Here is a 19661-nt window from a genome sequence, read left to right as displayed (position 1 = left end):
ATGATCTATGTTAGCCAGATGCATAAGGGGGCACATGTGTCTGGAGTTCATTTTCAGTGGCTGAAGACCCTGGTGGGCTCATTCTCTTTCTATCTATCTATCTATCTATCTGCTTCTTTCTCGTCTGTCACTCTCAAATAAATAAATAAAAATAAACAAAGATAAAGTTAAAAATAGGAAATGTAGATTTAGAGCTGGGGACCTGCAAGAATTGGATGCTTCCGCACCCCGGTCATGGCTATATGTGATGATAACCTCAATCTTGTCAGGAACAGAGAATAGAATTGCATAAAGTCACTGGTCAACAAATCTGACCAAACACTGTAGCCTTGGCTCAGTGAGAGACTCTGTTTCAAGGAAACATGTGGGTGAGTGAAAGAGGAAACACTGACATTCTCCTCTGATGTTAGCAAGTGTACACAAGAAGTACACACACTTGCACACGCATGTGCAGACACTAAACATACTAAACACACACACAAAGCCAAAAGATTTCTTCATTGAATTTTTACTAGATTATGAAAATATCCCTTCTTGATTGAGTTCTTTTATTTCAGTGCTTTGGTGATGGGAATAATAGTTTAAAATATGCCTGTACTTTATCCAAAATCAACTTTCTCTTCCTCTACATTATCCATGTTATTTTAACACCATTAAGGACTAATTTTGGGAAAGGAAGTGAGTAGGCAAAGTAGTGCTGGAAGATTTCTGGGAGAAAGAGCTGCATGTTTGAAGTCTGGGGTTGAGGCAGAGCATAGTTAAGCAAATGTCAATTATTGCATTCCGCAAGGTGACAGATTATTCAGAGAGGGAAACTGAGGCATATCACTAATTATACTCTGGGCTTAGACAAGAAGTTCATTTTCCATCCTATTATTTACTTGATGGCAATTGAGCAATTGAAGTGTTATAAATATGAAGGAGATAAGTCATACTGGAAGTTTATAAGGACCACACAGCATGTAGGGTACATGGCATATAGGAAAAATTCAGGTTAGGTATAAGGGATAGGGAAGGCACAGTAAAACCACACTGAAATAATTTCCAATTACCTACTCGACTACCTTTTTGGTCATTGTTGCAGTAAGATACCTGACAAGAAACAGATTCAGAATATGAAGGATGTACTCTAGCCAAGTTTATAATGGTAGGGAAGACACAACAGCAGGAATAGGATAGCTGCTCACATGCAGCAACTGTCAGAAAGCAGAGGGTGACCAGGAAAGGGGGCTAGACTATAAACCCTCAAATTCATCTCCCATGACTCACTTCCTCTACCTAGGCCCCAACTTCTAAAGGTTTCACATAACCTTTCTAAACAGCCCTATCAGCTGGGGATCAAATGCAAATACATGTGTCTATGGGGTCATTTTATATTCCAACAGCATATATTAATGGCTACTTAAGATTTCCACTTTAGTTAAAGCCCTTCTAAACCAGAAGGGGCCTAAGATAAGGTGAAGGGCAAGACTTACTTGTACTACCATCATAAATTTTCAAAATGCTATATGCATATGTCGGTTTTATACATAGCTTTACATGGATATCTTTATAAATTTTTCTAATTTGGGAAGTTACAATACATATTGTCTTATTAAAAAATCAGAAACTGTGGGGGTGGAGAGGGAGGGAATTACCAAGGGATATATTTTATAATCATGGAAAATGTTAATAAAAATAAATAAATAAATAAATATATATATATATATATATATATATATATATATATATATATATATATATATAAAATCAGAAACTGTAAAGTAAAATAAGGTAAAACTGAATTTTATATAAATCACCATTTTCAGACTTATTTGATCACAAAATTGGGCACTATATTAGCCTTATGAGCAACCAGCAGAAAATAAAAAGCACTACGGGGAGTGCTATGCTCTATACCTTTGACAGCAAAAAAAAAAAAAAAAAAAAAAAAAGAAAAAAGAAAAATGACACCACACCTGAGACATTGGTTCCAGACCCATTTAGATGGGGGCATTAAGGGTTTACCACTGTTGTCAGATATTTCACTATTAAATGTATTGCCAAGATTTCTATCTAGTCTCTGTATTTATTCCAACAAACACCATGAGAGCATATCAAACTTTTGCCTTTATAAAAAGTGTCTTCATTGTTATTTCATTTTTCAGTTTATTACTAGCCTAGTTCATGGAATACGTAAAGAAGTCTTTCAATATAATTTTGTGTTGGGAGCCATGAACCAAACCTTGGCCATGTTAACAGAAACTGCCATATAGCAAGTTAAGTTTCTACTTCCTCACCTAATACTCAACTACCAGAAACAAAGACTGCCATATAGCAAGTTAAGTTTTCTACTTCCTCACCTAACATTCAACTACCAGAAACAATGGGATCGTACACCTGGCTAAACACTCCCCCATCCTGCCCGTAGCTGATGAAGAAATAAAGGCATTGCGGTTTAACCAGTAACTCTGTGATCTTTGCCCCAACTACGTCCCCTTCCCCTACAACTCCTTGCCCTGACCACGTCCCCTTCCCCCTACAACCATATATAAACCTACATGTTAAAATAAACTCTCAAGGCCTTGACAAACATCTAGCATGGTCTCCTTCTTGTGTCTGTTTGCCTTTTTTCACCCAGGTTATCTTCTCCTTGAGTCCTTGTTCAACTCCCCACTGGCTGGGGCAAGTGGCATCCGAGGTACAAAGTGTGACCTGGGCGTCGCTCAAGTGGACATCTGTCCTCGCCATTGGATCGCCACCTCACCAGGGTGAGTGAAGATCCCCATAAGATCACTACAGGCAAAACACCTGTAAAACAGATTTGCTCCGTGGTCACAACAGAAGAAACCCACCTGTGATACAGACCCCTAAGGTAAGACAAGTGACGCAGACTTCCAGGCAAACCATTTAAGACTTTTTAATCAGATTTGCAAGACACAAGAACTGCGGGTTTTCTTTTTGCTCTTCTTTTCCTCCTTTTACTTTTGTTTAGCACCATCGCATGGAATTGCAACATAACGACAGGACAACTGAAGCCTCTTGGCCAGGGCTACCCTCTGGCATTGGCTCAAGGCCCCTAGCTCTCTATGCGAGTCCTGACAGCCTGTTCGGGCATTGGCAAAGACCTCCTATCTAGCCTCTCTTCCTATCAACAAAACTGGGTACACAACAGCTAGTAAATGCTCTTTGAGTGGCTGCCAGTTCTTAAATTTGCAGTCAGGCTCACGTCAAACCCATCGGGGAATCCCCCATGCTGGTTCAACAACTGAGAATGTTGTCTTTTGGTCATGCCGTTTCTTTTCTTTCCTTTTCTATCATGGGACAGACCCTAAGTAAGCATAAATTGTTAAAGGGCTTAAAACATCTCTCAAAACACAAGGAATACAGGTTAAGAAAAAAAAAATAGCAAAGAGTAAAAAGGAGCTAATTGCCATTGTAAAAATTTTAAAAGCAGAAGAAATTGAGATTGCTTCAAGTTCTTTAAACAAATTTTTATTTTATCAGGAGGATTTGTTCTTTTTATGTGTGTGTATGTGTTTATGTGTGCTCATTGTGCTTGCTTGTCATGTCATGTTTGTGACTGTAACTAAAGAGATGAGAGAGACGCAGGTGACATACATTACTCTTCTAGAGAACCATTTCAAGGAATTCAAAGACCTAAGCATAGAAATTTCAAAAAGGAAAAGTTAAATGTCTTTTGCAGGGGTGAATTTGCCAGATATTTGTTCTAGATCGAGTTCAGCTTACATAGAGGATTATTAAAAAAAAAAAAAAAAAAAAAAAAAAAAAAAAAAAAACTTCCTCTAAAGAGGTAACTTATAATTTGTCAGATATTAAAAAAAAAAAAAAAGATTGTAATGCCCTGTTACTTAAAAGGAGGAGGCAACTGATCTGACTTCTGAGCCAGCGTGCCTCAAGATAACAACACAATTTGCCTTAGTTACTCCTAATAAAATCATTTCCAAGTGTGTTATTGGGATTAATGATATAAAATTGTTTTAAGACTGCTTTCTTTTTAGTAATAGGATTAATCAATTTGATATAACTTTTTAATAGCCTTATAAAAATGATAATCACTTCTTGGCCTTTTGGCTAAGATCAAGTGTAGTATCTGTTTTTATCAGTTTTATATCTGATATGTCCTCTATCTGAGGACAATATAGTAAAAGGATTTTTGGAGCTCAGAGTTGGAATAGAAACTTGCTCTGTCCACTCCATGTATCAACCTGGTATTGCAGTACCTCTAGGAACAGTGCACCCCCTAGGGGGAATTAAAAAAACAAGAAAGATAATTAATGATGGGATAAGATAAATTGATTAAAGGAACTGGGAAGGAATTTTTCAATGATTACTTGTTAAAAATGCCTTCTGAGTGGTACTTAGATCAAAGTGTTAAGGTATACAAATAAAGGTGTGCAGATATAAAAAAAAAAAAAAAGAAAATTTCAGGCTAAACCTAAACACCATGCCTAAAGTTCAAGGCTTTTTTTTTTTAAATTTAATTTATTAGTTTTCTTTTCAGTAAATAGAGGCAGTTTGGTACCATTATTTAGGCTCATCGGTGATCTACCCCTTCCCATTAGACCCTCCTTGTTAATGAAAATGGGTCGTGCATTAGCCCCCAGTTATTGGTATGATAAATGTCTCTGCTAATCATGACCCAACATGTGACTCTGACATTCTTTCCACCCCCTCTTCTGCAAAATTTCCCTGAGCCATGTTGGGTTCATTTTTGGTCTGCTTCAGGGCTGAGGTGTTGGGGGCCTCTGAGGCTCTGGCTCTCTGCTTTGGGAGGAGTTGATTTTTCTCTGCATTGATCTCCTTCCCCTTTGTGCTGGTATCCGGTTCACAGGAAAACATCACCCTTGCTTATTTCGCCAGTTGTCCTTAGTTTCAGTTGGGCCCCTTTTGAGGTATGTTGGGGCAGCTCTCTTCTTAGGATCTGCATCTATCTGGAAAAGAGAAGCAGATTCTCCAATGGAGAGTAAGTTAACACCCGGAAAATTGAGATAAGACTTACTTTTTTGATAGACAGTATGGTAGATTTAGGCCCTCTTATACCCCGTGATTGATGGTAGCTTGATATTGAAGAGTGGGCTTGTGTTTGGGTATGGTTCTTACTTGTTTCCCAGCTCCAGCTATGGGTCTAGTACCACTGAGTGGATCAATTAGCCAAATCAAGAGCAATTGATTCCTCACCATGGCTGTGTACCACTATTGCACTTGTGTGGGCATCACATCTGGTTATTTGTTGCTAATTAGGTTAAACAATGTGTTGCTTGGACAGATCTTGGTCATTTCCCCCAGTAGCCTATGTAGCACCTTCTGGCACTAGACTCCCTGACTGTCTGGGGACTGACTCTCTCCTGGCTTCTGGCCATGTCATTCCATTTTATGTGTCAGCTGCGTATTGAGTCTTCAGCAATAGGGTCTTACCACTGGCCTTTGGTGGGTCATCAAGTACTCTGACAGAAGTCTGTCATTGTTTTGGGAAACCTTGTAGGTTTCTCTGATCAAAAGCTCATTGTGGATGGTAGGCCCAAGCTGGAAGTGGGGGTTACAGGTCAGTGTCCACTAAGAAATTGAGGAAAAAGATAACTAATATACAAGAGTTAGAGAGGATAGAGATAGAGGGGAGAGGGGAGAGGGAGGGAGGGAAGATGTAGAAGATTTAGGTCAGTTTTGATCCTACCCTCTCCAGTGTCTTGTAGTTCAGGTGTTTCCTGTAAGGGTCTAGTGAAGGTTCAGCCATTTGGTCTGTCTTTTAGGAAGTAGAATTTTATGGTACCATTGCCATTTGTGTCCGGATTACTGTTTTCCACCCTTTGATTCCCTCCCCACCCTCCCATCCATCTTATTGTCTAGTTCATGAGGTGCTTGGTGGGTATGTAAGGCATTTTGGGCAGATTCAGGTTAGGTGTTGCAGATGAGTGAGACTATGTGTCAATTTTTTTAAACTGTTTACAAACTTTAAGAAACAAAAAAACCTAATTTTCAGGCTAAAATATGTTGAAATAGCTTCCTGAAGGAGAATCTAAAACAGAAAAACCTGCTGGGTCAAAAAGCACTGAGGATAAGGTAATCTGCATTGTGATGGGCTAAGCAAACAATGGTACTTTACGACTTTTAAAATGATAGGTTTATCTAAACAGGTGGTCAGAGGCCAGAGGCCCCCCGCAATGGAGTGTTTCTGGAATACCCTTAAAATGGAGATTGCTCCAGGACCTTAGAAAAATTAATAAGGCCATGGTACCTATTGGAGCCCTACAAACAGGCCTCCCCACTCCAGTAGCAATTCCTACAGAATATTGTAAAATCCTTATTGACCTAAAAGATTGCTTTTTTTACAATTCCCTTACACCCTGAGGATCATCAGCATTTTGCATTTAGTTTACCTGTGGTAAATTTTAGAGGCCCTATGCAGAGATTCCAATGGCAAATGTTAGCCCAAGGGATGGCTAACAGCCCTACGCTGTGTCAAAAATGTGTGACCCATCAAAGGGGAAAGTGTGTGTGTGTGGGGGGGTATTAACATGGGATATTTTTTTTCATGGAAAATGTTAATAAAAATTGTGAAAAGAGGGCTGGAGAGATGGCTTAGTGGTTAAACGCTTGCCTGTGAAGCCTAAGGACCCCAGTTCGAGGCTCGGTTCCCCAGGTCCCACGTTAGCCAGATGCACAAGGGGGCGCATGCATCTGCAGTTCGTTTGCAGAGGCTGGAAGCTCTGGCGCGCCCATTCTCTCTCTGTCTATCTGTGTTTCTCTCTGTGTCTGTCACTCTCAAATAAATAAATAAGTAATTTAAAAAAATTGTGAAAAGATTAAAAGAAAATTGTGGCCCAAATTATAGATCGATTTAGACATAAGTGGCCTTCCTTGTATATCATTCACTATATGGATGACATCCTCTTGGCTGGTCATGATCCCACTGAACTCCTTACGTGATCTCAAGAGCTTTTAGGGCCCTTACCAGAGCTGGTCTTCAGATAGCTCCTGATAAAATTCAATTAAAACCTCCTTACTTATTCTTAGGCTTTGAACTTTTTCATAACAAAATTCTTTCACAAAAGATTCAACTTCGAACTAATCATCTAAAAACTTTAAATGATTTTCAAAAACTCATAGGAGATATCAATTGGTGCAGGCCTTATCTTAAGCTAACTATTGGAGAGCTTAAACCCTTGTTTGACATCCTAAAAGGAGACCCAGATCCTGCTGCAGGCCGCTCATTAACAGCCCCTGCCCTAGAATCCCTAAAGATAGTGGAGGCTGCAATTCAGAGTCAAGGGGTCACTTTTCTCTCTTATGAAAAGCCTCTTCTCCTGGTCATTTATGGCACTGACTTTATACCCACCAGGGTGTTCTGGCAGGAGGGGCCCCTCTTCTGGGTACATTACCCTCCAAAAGTTAAAAACTGGGGATTTATATCCCATAAAAGGTTCTCCAAGAAATATCCTTCATCATACCATGTTTGTCCTAAACTTTTTAAACCTTGATACTCAGGGAAATTCAGCTGCTGATCACTTTTGGCACACAAATACAAAAAAATATCTTTGCCAAAGCCATGCGGAAAGATCCTTTAACCTTAAAATGGAATGGCCCAGACCCAGTATTCATTTTGGGCCGAGGATCAGTATGCTTGTGTGACACTAAAGCAAATGCTGTGAGATGGCTGCCAGAGAGACTTGTAAAATAAGCTGATGATCCTCCAGTGACATCTCATATATCCAGGGAAGAAACAGTTCCCTGAGAGAATCTCCTTTTTTCCTAACAGGACAAAGCTGGAAGGACCTCTACTTATCTTAATCCTCTTACTCACAATCGGACGTGTTATTATAAATAAAATCATGTCTTTTATATGTCAACATATAAAAACCATTAAGATGCAGCCTTTATAGGTCCATTATCACAGACTGGAGCTGGCAGATCTAGGTGTTGCCACTGAAGACCTACCACCTGCAGCTGTCACTCTCCCTTGATCTTAAATTCTGTACTTATTTACTATACTGCTGTCCTCTACACCTCTGCTATCACTGCGGTCTACCTGTCATGGCCAAATAGCTACCCCTCCTTTAGGAGCTGCATAGGATTCAGACCTATGCATATCAGCTCACAATAAAGTGAGTGCGATATGGGCACCAACATGGGTGTGGGGCAAAGCACTGCAAGGGAAGGTCCCTTTCTGACTGCTTCTGAATTCCCTGAGAGAAATACCTAGCTTGCATGGAGCTTGGTACCATAACTGTTATCACTAAGGCCATGCCTCACTCTCCAACCACATAGGCCTTGCCTCCTCTCCCCAAAAGGTACCAAGGGCCAATGAATGTGTGAAAAAGACATCTCCATGGGAGGAGTCAGGTTCCTACTCCCCAGTTGGTTAATGCCTACTGCTGCAAAGCGGGCCTCCCCCTCTTTTTGTATAAAAGAAGGGAGGAGAGGTTGGGAGCTATGAACCAAACCTTGGCCATGTTAACAGAAAATGCCATATAGCAAGTTAAGTTTCTACTTCCTCACCTAATGCTCAACTACCAGAAACAAAGTCTGCCATATAGCAAGTTAAGTTTCTACTTCCTCACCTAACATCCAACTACCAGAAACAATGGGATCATACTCCTGGGTAAACACTCCCCCATCCTGCCCGTAGCTGATGAAGAAACAAAGACATTGCGTTTTTACCAGTAACTCTGTGATCTTTGCCCTAACTACATCCCCTTCCCCTACTACACCTTGCCCTGACCACGTCCCTTCCCCCTACAACCCTATATAAACCTACATGTAAGAATAAACTCTCGAGGCCTTGACAAACATCTAGCATGGTCTCCTTCTTGTATCTGTTTGCCTTTTTTCACCCAGGTTAGTTTCTCCTCAAATCCTTGTTCAAGTCCCCACTGGCCAGGTCAATTTTGGGGTATTTCTGCAATGAGAATGAGGAAAAGTTCTTGGATGCCTCCATTGGGTGTCACTCCCATTTACAAGACAAAAGTTACATTCAGCCTTAAAACCCAGTTATCAATAAGGTAGGTTTCTGTTGTCAGGGTCCTTCAAAATGTCTTGCACTATAGAGGAGAAAAGCTCTGTGCCTTACCTGGGCTTTACTCTCAAAGTCTGAGAACCTGCCTAAATCTGTGACTGCAGTTGATGTAGTTTGAATGGTCCCAAATTAAGGCAAGTGGATTATGTATTTTCTTTCTTTTCATTATGGATATATGGAAGGGCAGGGTTATTTTTCTCTTGTCCAAATATCTTCAATCATTTAAAAGTAGCATTAGAAATTTAACAAAATGGAAAATGTAACTGGGACAAGTACAATGACCTATATGCATGTTGATTAGCTTTTCCTATCACTTTATGTCTTAAATAAAGAAAATAAAATAAATGCCAACAGGAAAAAAATGAAATTAGGCCAGGCTATAGAAACATGAGATCAAAAGCATCTAGAGCCAAACATATTCTTCCCATGTGGGAAATGAGAAATTAACACTTAGTTAAAACAACCTGTTGAGCTAAATTAGTTCTCTGTTAGCCTAAGCAATTAGTGAGCTGATTTTAAATTATTCAGAAAAGAGTAGCTGACAAGGGGTTTTCTTAGCTAGGATCACGAAGAAGGAAGATCTGAATTTTCACTATGCATTTGTACAAGTGTAAATTTCTGCTTTTTTTTTTTTTTCTTGTAATGGGGTAGTTTTAGGTAAAATGTTCCTCATAGATTCATGTGCTTCAGTACTCTCTACTAGGTGGTGCTGTTTGGGAAGGTTATGGAACATCCAGGAAGTAGAACCTTGCTAGAGGAAGTATGTCACTAAGAATTAAAAGCAATGCCTCCGATATTCTGGCAAAGAAATTGGACCCAACATGTGGCTCTGACATTCTTTCTGCCCCCTCTTCTGCAAAATGTCCCTTAGCTATATTGGGTTAATTTTTGTTCTGGCTCAGGGATGAGGTGTTGGGGGCCACTGGGGCTCTGGTTTTCTGATTTGATAGGAGTTGATTTTTCTCTGTGTTGATCTCCTTCCCCCTTGTGCTGGTATCTGGTTCATCAGGAAAACAGCACCCTTGTTTGTTTCACCAATTTATCTTAGTTTCAGCCGGGGCCCTTTTGAGGTATGATGGGGTGGCTATCTCCTTAGGTCCTACATCTATCTGAAAAAGAGAAGAAGATTCTCCAATGGAGAGTAAGTTAGCACCAGAACAAATGAGATAATCCTTGCTTTTATTTTTTATAGAGAATTTAATAGGTGTAGGCCCTCTTGTAGCCCATGATTAATGGTAGCTTGATAATGGAGAGTGGTCTTGTTTGGATATGGTTCTGACTTATTTCCTGGCTCCAGCTATGGGTCCCTACCACTGAGGACATCAGTTAGCCAAATCAAAAGCAGTTGGTTCCTCACCATGGCTGTGTGCCACTATTGCACTTGTGTGAGCATCACAACAGGTTATTTGCTGCTAAGTAGGTTAGACCATGAGTTGCTTGGACAGATATTGGTGGTTTCCCCCAGTCACCCATGTAGCACCTTCTGGCACTAGACGCGCTGACTGTCTGAGGACTGAATCTCTTCCAACTTCCAGCCATGCCATTCCATTTTACATGTCAACCACATAAGGTGTATTCAGCAGTAGGCTCTTATCACTAACCTTTGGTGTGTTATCAAGTACTCTGACAGAAATCTGTCTTTCTTTTAGGAAACCTTGTAGGTTTCGCTGATCAAAAGCTCATTGTGGATGATGACCACAAGCTGGTACTGGGATTTACAGGTCAGTGCCCACTAAGAGAAGGAGGAAAAAGATAACTAATATACAAGAGATAGAGAGAGAGAGAGAAGATGTAGAAGATTAAGGTTAGTCTTCATCATACCCTCTCCAATGTCTTGTGGTTCTGGTGTTCCCTGTAAGGGCCTGGTGACAGTTCAGCCATTTGGTCTGCCTTTTAGGAAGTAGAATTTTGTGATTTTATTGTTGAGTTGTATTAGTATTTGTCTAATGGCTAAGATATGGTCTATCATGGTGAATATTTTATGTGTACTTAAAAACAGTATGTATTCTGTTATTGTTTGACAGTGTTATACAAAAATCAATTTATATTTATATAATAATCATAATAAGTTATATGTTACAATTGCATCTACTTGATTGATATTATTTCTTAGTTTTCCCCTATTTTACAGAATTTTGTAAAGTAATTCTATTACTAAAAGAGTAATGATTATGCTTGAAGCTAAAATTAATGCTTTCATTTCTATTTCACTTTTTAGTTCTATCAGTTTCACTTCCTGTATTTTTATTTGTATTAGTTTGCTAAAACTTTCATAGTAAAGTCTTACAGAAAAGATAAACATCATAATTTATTCCTAGAATCCTGGAAGCTAACAGTCTCAGGTAAAGATATCAGCAGGAATCTTTTTATTTGGCTTATATATGGGCATCTTTTTCTACTGTCACATGGTCTTCTTGCTTTGTGCAAATACATCCTAAACTCTTTCCTATAAGAACTTCAATCATATAATATTATAGCCCAATCACCTCACTGAATCTTATTTCTTTAAAGTGAACTCATTTCCAATAAGTGTCCCATAGAATCTGGAAAAATGATCCCTTGGTCCAATAAACTTGGCTAATGCTAAATAAAATATCTTTTGTTTAAGAAATAGTATATTAAAGGCATTCACAAGTGAAGCTTTCATTGAAACAATTTACAATTATTTAACCCAATATTTTATAACCAATTTCATCACAGAACTATTTTCATATAATAACTAGTATTAATATAAATATTTTAGCATACTTAGAAACATATTTCACAAATGCAACATCAATTTAGGAACACTTATGCATTAAGAGCTTTTCTAAAGGATTTATTCATCCTATAATACTTTCTTCATGTCAGAATATATTACTATGAGTATATTATTATACCCAATTTTAGACAGTGAAGATATATAACTTTTAGTAATGAAACTGTGACTCAAATTTCATTTATTTCTGTCTTTACCCAACAGGTACAGCATACCTTTTGTTTTCTCTCTCTACAACTAATGTCACATTATTTTCTCATAAACTTTCATTCAAATTACAGAGCCCCAGTACTTATAACCTTCTAGTTGATTTCTACTCTCTGATTTATCTTGTCCTCATCCTTTAATTCCCTTCTGTCCATGACTTTAAATTCACTCTCTGCTTATCAAACAAATCTGTGTTACTATAAAAACAAGGGTTGAACATTTCCCAACCCCTGTTTTGTCCTGCCTCTGCCTATCAACAAATGCTCCCTACCTTACAGAGCTAAGTAAAGTTGCTGTCGTGTGAGAGGGCAAGAGGAGGAAAAGAACAGCAAGTACATAAAGCAGGCATCAGACAAGAATGGAATGGTAGATGAAAGCTATTGATGGTTGAGCATACCACCCTATGTAGCTCTACTTGACACTCAGTTTGGAGAGGAATTGGACAGGAGTAGAAATTATATTGTTTCCCAATAGTGCTGAGCCTTTCAAAATATCTAACAGACTTCTATTAAGTCATTACCAAAAATGAGATATAACAATCTTTTTGGTAATCTTATAAAATGACACATTATTAAAAAAACAAGCAATTGTGCTGGAGAGATGGCTTAGCAATTAAGATGCTTTGCATGCAAAGCCTAGGGACCCAAATATGATTTCCATATACCCATGTATGCCAGATGCACAAGGTGGCACATGCATATGAAGTGTGTTTGCAGTGGCTAGAGGCCCTGTCATGCCCACTTTTTCTTACTCTCTCTACCTCTTTCTCTATCTCATAAATAACTAAATGAATAGATAAAAATATTTTTTAAAGAAACAATTAAATTAAACCTTTTTAATGCAGTCTGCTTAAAGTTTTCTTAGTTGTGTGTCCCCTTAAAATGTTACTAAATTTGGGCTGGAGAAATAGCTTAGCAGTTAAGGCACTTGCCTGCAAAGCGAAGGGACCCAGGTTCAATTCCCCTGGACCCACCTAAGCCAGATGCACAAATTGGCACATATGTCTGGAGTTCATCTGCAGAGGCTGGAGGCCCTGCCATGCCACATTCTCTCTATATCTGCCTCTATGTCTCTGTCTGTCTCTCTCAAATAAATATATATATATTTTAAATTACTAAATTAGTGAATCCTAAAACTAGTAGAATTCATCCAATCAGAACTAATTTAGCCACTGAATAGTGGTTAGTATTGCTGAAGCTAAATGATCTATCCATTCATTCAAACATTCATTTTAAAATGCATTCTCATCTAACTTATGGCACCCAGTAGCTTGGTTGGGTCTTAAAAGACTTTAACTAATTGCATATATAATTTGAAATATGTCAGAATAATATCAGAATTTTATGCAGATTCTTCCTCTCTTCATGCCCAAGTTAGGACAGCTTTGTGTCACAGAGATGACTGATTCTGGAGATTGCTGGCAAAGTGAGTAAATTAAAGAAATGAGTGGAAGGGTACTAGCTATAAGCTTGACTGTTGATATCAGCAAACAAACCAACAAACCATAATAAAGGAGTCCAACCTTGAAATTGGACTTCTACCTGATTTAGTTAGAGGTATCTGACATATATGTTTTGCTTTGGCTTCTTTTTATTCTGTAGGATCCTCAATGTGTATATGTACACTTACTTATTCTTTACATTGCTGACAAACACAGTTGAGCCAGTACTCAGTCAGCTCTTCATCTTCTAACAAGCTTCCTTCACTTTTGGGTGGAGTAAGTATACACAAGTCCATGTAGTGCCTTGCCTCAAGGATAGAGCCTTAAGGGAAAGGTCAATGCTACAAAGGCAAAGAAGGGGGTTGGAACAATGGCTCAGTGACTAAGGTGCTCACCTGCAAAGCCTGACCACTTGAGTTCAATTTCCTAGTACCCACACCAAGCCAAATGCACAAAGTGGTGCATGTGTCTGGAGTTCATTTTGCAGTGTCTAGAGGCACACCCATTATGCTTCTCTCTCTCTCTCTCTCTCTCTCTCTCTCTCTCTCCCTCTCTCTCTGTCTGTCTCTGCTTGCAAATAGATTAATATATTTTCAAAAAGGTAAATGACCCATAAACTTGGACCAACAAGGAGAAAGTTACTCTTAAATGTCATTTTTTTGAAAGTTATTAGGTGTCATAATTAATGGTGTTCACTTGAAAGGAATACTTAGGTGGACAAATGCATCAAAATGATGAGGAGGTATCATGATTTGAAAGTGACAGTGAATGTAAACTGTCCCCTACAAGGTCATGTGCTTTGTTGGTCTCTAGATGGTGGTACTAATTTGGAAGTTTGCAGAATATTTTGGACAGTGGGTCATTTGGAAGGCTTTTGGCTCCTGCTCCCATGGAATTGTACCCCATGACCTTCCTTACCATGATGGACTGTATCATTTGAATCACACACCAAGATATGTTCTCCACTTTAACATGCTTCTTTAAGGTATTTTATCATAGACATGAGATGAAATGACTAATATAGAAAATTGGTACTGGGAATAGGGCTGTGACTTTGATAAACCTGCCCACATAGTTCACAGGTTATGGAATTGGATTTTGGGAAAAGTGTGAAGAACTTTAGAGTTGCAGACTTCTGAAATCCTAAAATGCTATAAGCAGAGCTTTGTGGGCCATTATAATGGGAGTGTGGAATGACAGAATTATTTTAGAAATGTGGATGGTAAAAATACTTCTTATGAAGTTTCAGAGGGAAGCAAGTGATGTGTCAGGAACTGGATTATAGGCCATTCATATTATGTTCTGGCAAAGTGTTTTGCCTATGTACAAAAATTTTGAGTGAAGCTGAATTCAAAGTAATGGACTAGTATGTTTGGCATAGGGAATTTCAAAACAGTATAGCATTCAAGCTGTGGCACAGTTATCACTCATTGTCTTTAGATAGGATTACAGAGAGAAAGAAAGTGGAAGATAAAAACAAGGAGGGTCCATTGGGAGGGGGTAGATCATGGATGAGCCTAAACAATGGTACCAAACTGCTGAAAAGAAAACTAATAAATTAAATTAAAAAAAAAAGATTTCAGATCTTGGAATTAAAACCCCTACTTATTTTGATTTGCAAAAAAAAAAAAAAAAAAAAAAAAAAATTTATTTAAAAAAATACAGGTTGGCAGCATGAACCCAGTTAAAGTTTCAGACAGTGTAAATTCACACAAAGTGGCTTCTTTAACAGTTAAAACATTAGTGCCATAAAAAAAAAAAAGAAAGAAAGAAAACTAGGAACTTTGTATCAGAACAATAAAAATGGTATCTTGGGGGTTAAGAATGTCTTCATTGAAAACTCCAGGAATAAAACTAAGTACTGACTGGAATAAAATTTATTTTAAAGGAATATGTCTGAAATGAGAGGGTTTGCAGATTCAAACTCAAATGCCTACAAGAAGCAGATCATAATAACCAAACTCAGAGTAAGCACAAAAAAAACTTCAAGGTACATGAAAACACCAACCCACATTTACTGTCACAATATGGGAGGGATCAAATAAAATCTCAGTCATTACCCGAAATATTAATAGCTTTAATTCACCCATCAAGAGACACATGCTAACAGGATGGATCAAAAAATTAGACCCCTAAATCTGTTGTCTTCAAGAAACCCAACTCAGCGCTAAAGACAGACACTTCCTCAGGGTGAAAGGGTGGAAAACAATATTCCAAGCAAATGGGAATAAGAAACAAGCAGGCATAGCTATATTAATATCAGATAAAATATATTTCAAACCAAAAATAATCAAAAAAGACAAAGAAGGCCATTTCCTACTTATCAAGGGAATGATCCATCAAGAGGACATCACAAACATAAGTCTGTATGCAAAAAACACAGGGGTACCATAATTAATAAAACAAAACCTACTTGACAATGAAACAGAAATAACCACCAACACCATCATAGCTGGGGACTTCAACACACCATTATCAGTAATAGACAGATCATCCAAACAGAAACTCGACAGGGAAGTAAGAAAGCTCAACAAAACCAAGATCATTAGAACTAATGGACATCTACAGAACTTTCCATCCCAAATCCACAGACAACACATTCTTCACAGCAGCCCATGAAACATTCTCTAAAATAGACCACATACTGGGTCACAAAGACTGCCTCCACATATTTAGGAAGATTGACATAATTCATGCATGATATCAGATCACAATGCTATATTGCTAGAAATCAACAAGAAAAGACCCACCATGAAATCCAATGGCACCTGGAAACTGAACAGCATACTTTTAAACAATAAATGGTTAGTAGATGAAATAAAAAATGAAATTGCAAAATTTATAGAATTGAATGACAATGAGAACACATTGTACCAAAACATATGGGACACAGTGAAGGCGGTCCTCAGGGGAAAATTCATAGCACTCAATGTCTTCATAAAAAAAGACAGAGAGATCCCATATCAACAACCTAACCACCCATCTAAAAGCAATGGAAGAGCAAGAAAAATCCAATCCAAAGAGCTCCAGAATGAAAGAAATAATTAAAATCAGAGCAGAAAGTAATGAATTGGAAACCAATGAAACAATTAAGATAATTGACAAGAAAAGAGCTGCTTCTTTGAAAAAATAAACAAGATTGACAAACCCCTGGCCAATTTGATCAAGCAAAAAAAAGAGATGCTTCAAATTAACAAAATTCAAAATTAAAAAGAAGAGATTACAACAGACATAAGTGAAATTGGGAGAATCATTAGGACTTATTTCAAAAACATCTACTCCACAAAACTGGATAATGCGGAGGAGATGGGTAAATTCCTGGATACATACCATCTATCAAAGCTAAACTCAAAGCAGAATAATCTCCTCAATGAACCCATCACACTCATGGAGATTGAAAAAGTAATAAAAAAAAACCTCCCCCAAAAGAAGTGTCCAGGATCAGGTGGCTTCTCAGCTGAATTCTATCAAACCTTCATGGAAGAACACAAACCAATCTTCCTCAAATGGCACCACACAATTGGAGAAAAGGGAAAGCTACCCAACTCCTTTTATGAAGCTAGTATCACCCTAATTCCAACACAAGGTAGAGATGCCACAAGAAAAGAAAACTACAGGCCTATTTCCCTGATGAACTTAGATGCAAAGATCCTGAATAAAATCCTCACAAAATGAATCCAACAACACGTCAGAAGCATTATCCACCTTGACCAAGTGGAATTCATCCCAGGAACACAGGGGTGGTTCAACACATGAAAATCTGTCAATGTAATACACGACATAAACAAGGTTAAACACAAAAACCACATGATCATTTCAATAGATGCAGAAAAGGCCTATGACAAGATACAACATCACTTCATGGTCAAAACATTGGAGAGAATTGGCATGGTTGGTTCATATCTTAACATAATAAAGGCAATATATAAAGCTCCTAAGGCCCAAATAATACTTAATGGAGAGAGACTGGAGGAAATCCCATTAAGATCAGGAACAAGACAGGGTTGTCCACTCTCACCTCTGCTTTTCAATATAGTACTGGAAGTCCTAGCTCAAGCAATTAGACAGGAGTAGGAAATAAAAAGGATACAATTTGGAAAGGAAGAAGTTAAGTTAGCTCTATTCACTGATGACATGACTGTATATGTAAGAGACCTGAGAGACTCCATCCAAAAACTCCTGAAAGTGATTAACTCCTATAGCAAAGTAGCAGGATACAAAAAGAATGTACAAAAACCAGTCGTCTTTCTATATGCAAATGACAAAGACACAGAGAAAGAAATAAAATAAATGGTCCCGTTTTCAATAGCAACAACAACAATAAAAATACCTTGGAATAATGTTAACCATGGAAAAGAAAGATCTATACAACAAAAACATGAAAATACTAAGAAAAGAAATTGAGGAGGACTTGTGAAAATGGAAAGACCTCCCATGCTCCTGGATAGGCATAATTAACATTGTGAAGATGGCAATCCTACCAAAGGCAATATATAGATTTAATGCAATTCCAATTACAATCCCTATAGTGTTCTTCACAGAGATAGAAAAAATGATCTCAAATTTCATACGGAAAGGCAGGAGCTCTTGCATATCCAAACATATCCTCAGCAAAAGAAATACCTCTGGAGGCATCACCATACCTGATCTAAAGCTATATGACAAAGCCATGGTAACAAAAACAGCGTGGTACTGGCATAAACACAGGTGTATAGACCAATGGAATAAACTTGAGGACCTGGACTTGGGGTCAAGCAACTATAGCAACTTGAAATTTGACAAAGGCCCTAACAATATAGGCTGGGAAAAAGACAGCATCTTCAACAATTGGTACTGAACAAACTGGATAATCATATGTAGGAAACTGAAACTTGATCTACACATTTTGCCATGCACTATACTCAAACCCAAATGTATCAATGATGTCAATAAAAGACTAGAAACTTGACTACTACTGGAAGAAAATTTAGGAAGTACTTTCCATTTTATAGGAATGGAGAGGGACTTTCTGTACAAAACCCCAGTAGCTCACAATCTTAAACAGTTACTTGACCAATGGGATCGCATGAAGCTGAAGAGTTTCTTTACAGACAAGCATACAATAAGCAAAACCAATAGATTACCCGCAGAATTACCTACCCCACTCACAAAATGAGGCAAAGAGCTGAACAGGAAGTTCACAGAGGAAGAAATACTAATAGCAAACACAAATTTAAGAATATGTTCATCATCCCTAATCATCAGAGAAATACAAATTATAGCAACTATCAGATTTCTCCTTACCCCAATAACGATAGCAAACATCAAGAAATCAAATGAAAATAAATGCTGGCAAGGATGTGGAGAATTAGGACTGTAAGATGGTACAACCACTGTGGAAAGCAATATGGAGACTCCTGAAAAAGCTGACTATAAAGATACCAACAGACCCAGTTATTCCCTTACTGGACATCTACTATAAAACCCTCAAACAACAGGCCAGAGAGATTTGCTCAACCATGTTTGTAGCAGCTTAATTTGTAATAGCTAAGAGCTAGAATCAATCCAGATCACTACAAGAATGGATAACTAAGATGTGGTATATCTACACAATGGAATTCTATACAGCAGTAAGAAAAAATGACACAATGAAATTTGAGGAAAAATGGTTGAACCTGGAACAGATCATTCACATTGAACATACCCAATCACAGAAAAAAAAATCGCACATAGTCTCACTCATCTACAGCACCTAATCTGAATCTACCCAAGATGCCTTACATACCCAGCAAGCATCTCATGGACTACACAATAGGATGGGTGGGGAGGGAGGACAATGGAGGGGGTAGGAAACACAAATCTAGACTCAAAGTGTAATGGTACCATAAAATTCTACTTCCTAAAAGGCAGACCAAATGGCTGAACCTTCACCTGGCCCTTAGAGGGAACACCTGAACCACAAGACACTGGAGAGGGTATGATGAAAACTGACCTTAATCTTCTACAGCTTCCCTCCCTCCCTCCCCCTCCTCTCTCTCTAACTCTTATATAATAATTGTCTTTTTCTTCCTTTCTTAATGGGCACTGACCTGTAACTCTCAGTACCAGCATGTGGCTATCATCCACAGATCAGAGAGACCTCAAGGTTTCCTAAAAGAAAGACAGATTTCTGTCAGAGTAGTGATGACCCACCAAAGGTTAGAGGTAAGACCCTACTGCTGAAGGCACCTTATGTGGTTGATACATAAAATGGAATGGCATAG

At 38.2% G+C, this 19661-nt stretch overlaps 1 non-coding gene across 1 annotated transcript; it reads left to right on the top strand.

Annotated features, from left to right (window-relative positions):
• The first annotated feature begins 4054 nt into the window (after positions 1–4054).
• Positions 4055–4245, top strand: LOC123458016. Its single transcript, XR_006635351.1, has one exon. It is a non-coding gene; the product is annotated as a U2 spliceosomal RNA (small nuclear RNA).
• The last annotated feature ends 15416 nt before the right edge of the window (positions 4246–19661 follow it).

The sequence above is a fragment of the Jaculus jaculus genome, chromosome 1 (assembly GCF_020740685.1).
Source record: "Jaculus jaculus isolate mJacJac1 chromosome 1, mJacJac1.mat.Y.cur, whole genome shotgun sequence".
NCBI classification, from domain to species: domain Eukaryota; kingdom Metazoa; phylum Chordata; class Mammalia; order Rodentia; family Dipodidae; genus Jaculus; species Jaculus jaculus.
Note: the sequence above shows the minus strand (reverse complement) of the source record. Positions and strands in the feature narration are given on the sequence as shown.